This window comes from Pinus tabuliformis, chromosome 8 (assembly GCF_031772625.1).
Source record: "Pinus tabuliformis cultivar Carrire ecotype Pingquan chromosome 8, CPIR1, whole genome shotgun sequence".
NCBI lineage: Eukaryota > Viridiplantae > Streptophyta > Pinopsida > Pinales > Pinaceae > Pinus > Pinus tabuliformis.
In genome coordinates this window covers 1,083,043,042-1,083,050,428 of record NC_142294.1, presented here as the reverse complement: position 1 = coordinate 1,083,050,428, position 7,387 = coordinate 1,083,043,042, and positions in this window count along the sequence as shown.

Sequence of the window (7,387 nt, the reverse complement as noted above, 5' to 3'; positions counted from 1 at the left end):
TATTTTCCTGAATATATCACAGCCTGGATGGATGAAACTAGATCCGGGCTCTTCAAACTCGTTCAATCTTTGCCCGAAGTACAAGTCGATTCATGTGAAAAGATGTTCTAATGTCGAACATGGAAAGACATCGCCTGATTACCAGCCAATGATGTAAGCTGTTAACAAGTGCGAGAGGAATCACCGATAATGATGATGACCCTCAAGGTACTGTAGTACAATTCACATGGTGTGAATACATGAGTTGGTGTCGAACACCACGTAAAATCTTCCGGTCGAAGGCCATTGATGTAAACCTGTCGCCGGAAATGAGAAACTTGCCATTGAGGCATGCAAGCTTCAAAGTACTAAAAGGGTTGTCCCTAAGTCAACTTCTTGGAAAATGAGCTGATGTCGACAAGAAGTGACCCATCATAGGAGGGCCTTAATGAATCCCACATCTACGACACAGAACAGAGCAAATGATTTTGTGGAGGTGAAAACGATCTGATGATACAAGGTTCAAGGTGGCGATCATGAAAAATGGAGAGTGAAGGTATTGCAACAGATGAGGCGTTAGCTAGGTTGGTGAATTCTCTGAGCGACTTCTCTTGAACATATCTGCGACACTGAAATGGATTGGTAGCATTAACCCCAAGGTGGATGGTACGGTGGACCAATGGTGATATGACTGGTGAATGGAATAACCCAACCCAACTCAATCATGGTGACGGAGTGAAAGTGTCATGTTCAAGAGCGACCTGCTACCAATGAAGCTATTCAAGTTTTCTTCTCTTTTTCCCCAGTCATTGCTGACCAGTACTTCATTATTTTTGTCAAGCTTGAGGAGGATAACATATGCTTGTTCTATAATTTTCCCTTCGAGCAAACCTGTCGCTATGTTTTAACAAGCTTAGCGACAGTGAAACTCGCTCTTGTCTGCATGGACAAGTGTGTCGCTATTGTTTTAATGAGTTTAATGACAAGGATAACTCGGTCCTTTTCAATTTTAGAGAGTCTAAAAAGGGATGTAAAGGCAACTCCAGTGGTCCTTTTTCGTAATGTAATCCCTTAAGTCCTAAAAAGTGTAAAATAATACGAAAGGGATGAATTTTAGATAGTTTTAATGAGCCAAACAAGACAAGCGCTCGATCTTTTTGTGTAATAATCCCTCAAGTCCAAAAAGATTAAAATCTAGAGGAGGGATGGCACTTCCGATCGCTTTAACGAGCTGGAGAGGCCAATTGCTCGGCAATCTTTTCATATTTTACGAGTTAGATGGAAAGAGCTTAAAGGAGACTCGTTTTTTGAGGAACAAGTGATGTTTTTTGAATAGCAACTGGTTCCAAGTAAGGTTTGGAACTTTTCAATCACGATAGTGTAAAGAAGGTGGCTAATAGAATCACTCGTTGCAACTGTTCCTCAAAAGGGTGAACAATCAAATGGAGGCGTATGATCGGCTAAAAAAGAGTGGAGGTGATGGTAAGAACACGACCAAGGTTCAAAAGCTGATAATTACGCGATTGCAATGGTTATTTACCGAAGGTGGGGTTCATTTTTTAATGAGCTTAAACTTTATGGGAACACTTGCTCATTGCTAGGTTTATTTTTTAACGAGCTTGAGCTTTGCGTAAAACTGCTCATGGCGAGGTTTATTTTTTAATAAGCTTGAACTTTGTGTAAAACTGCTCGTGCCAGTCGTATAATAAGGATGTCTCATCGATGGGTTCATTTTTTAGGGAGCTTGCCCCATTCGAAACTTTGCTCCGGGAGCCTTTCGTTATGCAAGCTAGGAATGACCAACCTACGAGTTTAAAGGGTTAAGAGTCTACAAACTAAGAAAATAAATGGTCACTTTTCAGTTGCATGCAAAAAGGTTTGCATGCCCCCAGGTATAACGAAATAGAGCTTCCAGGTTGCCTTACGAAAGTTCTTGCATTAGCAAGATTGTTCCATCCGTGTAGTAGATAAAACGCTTCCTCGGCTCTGTCCATCGAAATGGACGAAGGTGATTCAAGTTCCAATCACCTAACCTTTGACAGGGGAATCCCTTTCCAGTCTTATCCATTTTCCTAAACGGACAGGATTGTCAAACTAGTCATATTCCTACGCGGAAACCTACCTTATATATGGGGTTTTCCTGCCGAAGCAAACCAGGGCGCATGCCTCTTGGGTTTCAGTCACAATCACTGAATCACTCGCGATCATCAGGTGGACGGACAGGAGATTGATGAGACATTCCTTGTGCAGAAAGACCAGTTAGGGATGGAATTTGACTAACAACTGTATTTGAACCAGGGAATGAAAGTTGGTCAACTAGGTGGACCACTCTGCCTTCATGTGGAAAACACATCACTCGGAAGAGTGAGGAGATGATGGCTCCCATGCTATAAATGTAGTCACGCCCAAGGAGTAGATTGTAATCTAGAGGTCCTTGGACTACCATCACATTTAGATGAACGGTTTTCCTTCTCAAATTTATAGGCAGATTTGGAAGGATCCCTAACGGTCGACTAGTTCCTTTGTTGAAGCCTGTCAGATTCGAATCTCAGGCAAAAGCGATGGCGAACCAAGCGCTTTCCAAGCAGTTGAGGAAAGGATACTCACATAAGCCCCTTCATCTATAATAGTACCAACCATGATCATTCTGTAAGCTTGTACTATGATTCAGAATGGTACATTAGATAGTAGGCGGGGTCTGCCTAGTAGATTCCAATCGAAGGAAACAACTGGCTTGCTTGGAGGTGGGACCAAATAAATGACCGGATAAATCTCTGATGAACTTCCTTCCTATGGTAAAGGAATGGGTAGATTGCCCCCATGTTCATCGGAGTCTATGTTTATGAAGAGAATTTAAATGGTGTCGTTCTCATTCTCTTTGGTGACAATATCATTTGAAGGTGGGCCCTCTGAAGACAAGATTGGGTCAATTGTCATTTCGACCTGTTGACTTTGGTCCGGTGTCGACTTAGAGGGTTTATCTTCAATGATAGGTGCCTCGACCAACAACAACAGTGTGTCAGTCAGATTTTCAACTAGCGATGGACTCAGCAAGAGTTTCTTGTATCCAGGAGGAAGTCGCTGTGGTGACGCAGGACAATTATCCGAGACTCTTTTAGCTTCTTCTAGGAAGGGACAACGATGGAGGCCATGATCGCCTTCACACAGTCTACAAGGAAATTTGGATCTTCCTTTTTGTCCATTGACTTCGTTTTCACTAGTTGATGGTGTGCTCTCAACATGATCGTCAGCGGTTGAAGACACCGGATTGTGGAAGCAGGGAAACCAGTCCCTCAAGATCCATGGGATGCAGGGACAATCTCGATGATAGTGGTCTCCCTTGCAAATGACACATGGAGATTTAGGTTTGGAAGGTGCAGTGTGTGGATTTTCACCAGATGATGCACGGTTGCCCCCTTTCGTGGTTGGATTCTTATTCTTCTCCTTCCCTTTCTTCTTCTTCTCAGTTAGTTGGTTTTTAGCGTTACTAGCTTCGCCAATCGAAGAGGAAGAAGGAGAGGGAGAAACAAATGAAGTAGAAGGTTGGGGAGCAACTTCATCTGGTTGCTGATTGGATTGCTGAGGAATTGCGGTGTTTTGAACGACAGAGGTCGAGAAAAGCCATATGGGCAGGCCAATTGTGAGTCCTGGAAGGGACAATGTGGCCATGTGTGGAGCACCAACATCACCCCAAGAGGAGAAGGGACCATAATTTCCCCCACGGGGAAATCCTTGATTGGTAGACTCCATTTCTCAACCTAAAGACCAACGAGGGAACAGTGACGTTATTCTGATTAAAATAAATTTTATGAAACTTTGACACAACTTGCTTTTTCAATTTTTAAGAGTCGAGAAAAAGCTAAAGATGAATCTAGTCGCCTTCGATTTTTAATGAGCCTGAAGTGACAAGTGCTCAGATGGACCTTTTCTTTTAAGGAGTCTGAAAAGGAACGAAAGTGACTACTCTAGAAATCTAGACAGAGGGATTACCAAACCAATCGCAAAACTGCAGAATACTTTTTACAGTACGGTAGTCAATCTTCCTGAATGCTGTGTTCAGTGCATTGTGATCGATAGGGCGACAGACACGACTTCCTAAGGATAAAGGATGTAGCCTATTATGGTCTCCCAATATATACTCGACGATACGTGGGAGCACAAGTCTGTACTGGCACTTGTCGTCTCAAAGAGGAGGAATCACCCAACCTACGATGAAAGCGATAGTTACCAAGCTTTACGACGCCAGAATACGTCTCTAGCCTAGACTTCTAAATGTTGTGCGTTAGGTTCCAAAGCGTTTTTATGTTCATTGAAGTTTATTTTACAGTTGATCTTTCTTAAGAATTTTTCCTTTAAGGTTCACTGTGTGATGTAGATATACAATTCCTAAATGTGCAATCTAAGATGATAAACAGTCGTTTACTTTCTTTTTGCAATGAAAATCCTAGCTACTAAGGAAAGAGAAATGAAATTCTTTCAACATAGAGCAGAGAGCACACACTAGATGCACTTTTCCTAAATCAACTTCAACATGCAGTCTTAATGCAAATGCACATGCATGTATTGTTTTTCAGTTTCCTTAATGTGAGAATGAAAAAAAGAAAACAAAGTATAGATTTGAACTATCTTCTTTCAAAGCGACAGTATTAACAATTTTCTTTCCAAAAAACAAAAGTAAAGCCAAGACAACACTTTGCGATTTTGAATTTAAACTGCTTTCGACACTTGAAATACTAATGATTCAAATCAAATACAATGGAAAAAGTGTAATCGACTATCTAAAAGAGGAATGCTTTGTGACACTCTTTTTCTTGACTGAAAACAACACTTACGACACTTTCAAATCAAAAGACGAAAATTCGATTAAGCTACTATTTGCAAAGGAGAACTGTAAATGATGAAAAATACATAAAAAAACATTCACAATTCCTTCTGATTGAGGCTGAATAATGCAAAGGAAGATGGTTTCAACAATGATATACTGATCATAGACAACAAAACCACTGAATAAAGCTGAAGATAGTGAAGAAAAAACCGAAATCTGGAGGCATAAACAGTCTCATTAAATCATCGCACTTGTAACACAGGGAAACAGGGATGCATCTCACCTGCAACATACGGGAGGTGCGATGCATCTAGATTTCCTAGAAGAGGCAGTGCAATGGTCCAGGGACGAGACTGAGCTTGGTTTTCACTCATAGTTTGCAGCTAAGTTCAAGGGTTTAAGCTTAGCTAATGATAGTCAGTAAACACAAAGTATAGGGGCTGATCTAATGAGGTTATTTGAGCTACCACCAGGGCACTTAGGATGTTTGCAAGCTAGATGTTCAGTTCATAAACCAACCCGGAGATTGACTGAAGCAGCGTTGATCTACTTTGCAGTTGCATAGCAAAAGCAGTTCGAAGGCTAGCTGGCTTAACTTCAGGCTCCATCTGTGGTTTATAAAGCAAACAACAATAATGAAACAAACAAACTATTCGCTCCCCAGTGGAGTCGCCATTTTGTTATCGGGAAAACTAGTGTCCATTCAGAGCTGCTAGTCCCACTAAGATGGGTAGCTATCTTAGAAACAAACAGATTAAAGTTACTTGTATTTTCCTTTATGAGAGATAGATGAGAGAGAAGTAGAGAGCACCAACCTCAGTCTTTCGCTAGTCTCCTTGCTTGTTTCCTCTCTCCTTTGATGGAGCTTTCACCACTCCTTTCTCACTTGTCCCGCTTCAAAGAACACCTGTAGAGTCAAGGCAACAAAAAACCATCAAAGCATAGAGATCTATAACCATAAATAATGTAGGATCAGATGTACATTAACCATATAAATGCATACACAAACAAGATTCAGAGATATACAAGCCTATGGAGGAAAACTCAAATAGCTTTATTGATAGAATTAGTAGAAGAGAGGATTACAGTCAGGCTGTCTGATCCAGCATCATCCTCCTAGCATGAAAGCCCTCTTCACCTCATACAAAGCAAGATCACCCAACAATGTCTTCAAAGAGAAACCAACAACACTTCCTTGCAAATTACAAAATTCCGGCCTTTGGATCTCTTAGATGAGGGATCCATATATATATGTTTACAGGAGAGTGAGTCAGCTTCTGGGATTTTGATTAGTGTCATTTCACTGATAGTTCTTGGTTCCACTTGGAGATTTCAGATCTCTTACTCATCCTTGGGCGAATTCAGAGAGGCAAGTGTCATATGAGCAGTTTCTAGAAAATTCTATGGGTTTCCACCTAGCATACTGCTTCTGCCATTTGTCTGTTCTCGCTCATCGCACCCTCCAGAAGGGCTTTCCAGTATGCATCGCACCCCCCGTGTGTAATAGGTGAGATGCATCGCACCCTATGCATGGAGCAACCTGTATGGTCCAGTTTTGTCCAGTTTTGAGTAGTTTTTCATGGAGAACTTCTGGGAGATTATGTAATCAGCTGACCTTGTTCCTTTAGGGTATGAAACAACACTTTTAGGGGTTTAGAAGCCCTTGGTTTATGGACATATGTGATTGGGGTTATAGTGCCCAAATATGTCTATAACACAAGGCATCTCACCTGGTTGCATCGTGATCTCTTTGAATCCCACAATCGACTACGCCTCAGATTTAGGCCTGCTAAATTCCCTATTTAGTGCTGCCTAGATGTCTGCTACTCCAGCGTTTGGGTTATCGTTAGAGTACTTAATATACCAAGTTAGTGCGTGATATTGTAGATCACTAACCAGTGTCGCCTTCTTTATGTGAACATTTATAACACCTTGAGCTTCCCATACAACCCTCATAACGAACCAGAATTGGTCCGGGTCCTCATTTCCCAAGCCTTTAAACAAAGGCAACTTCACTGTATTTGCCATACTAAACTGCGGTGGAGGTGGTACGGGTGAAGTTGGAGGCGATGGCGGTGAAGTTGGAGGTGGTGTGGGCAGAGGTGGTATTCACTGGAATCCTTGTCTTATTAACTGAATAACACTTCGCGGAGAGACCTTCGCTATCCTTTTTTCGTCTCTTCCCGGAGGTGAAATCAAGAGGCTATACTCCGGACCCTGTTTTCCTTTGTTTCTGTAAATTTTTCTGCTTTGCGTATTCCTGAACATCAATGTAGCTACATAACCCGTTTTTCGCACAACAACATTTTAATCCAAGTATTCAAAGATTTTACGTACTTACCTCATGGTCCTTTGAAAAAGCGTCGCTCCGCCTCACTGTAGTTGATTGAGGTGTCGACCGTGAATTTAGTCACAAATCCTCCTATGACGCGATCGAGCCAATGATCGACAGCGCGTACGATCTTATCCTCTGATGCTTCCAACCTTCGCACTAGCTCTAGGGTCCACACAATAGGACCGTCAAGTTTCCACCTTCCTTGGCTATTTGCTAGCTTCGCGATCCACTCGTATAGCTCAATAGGG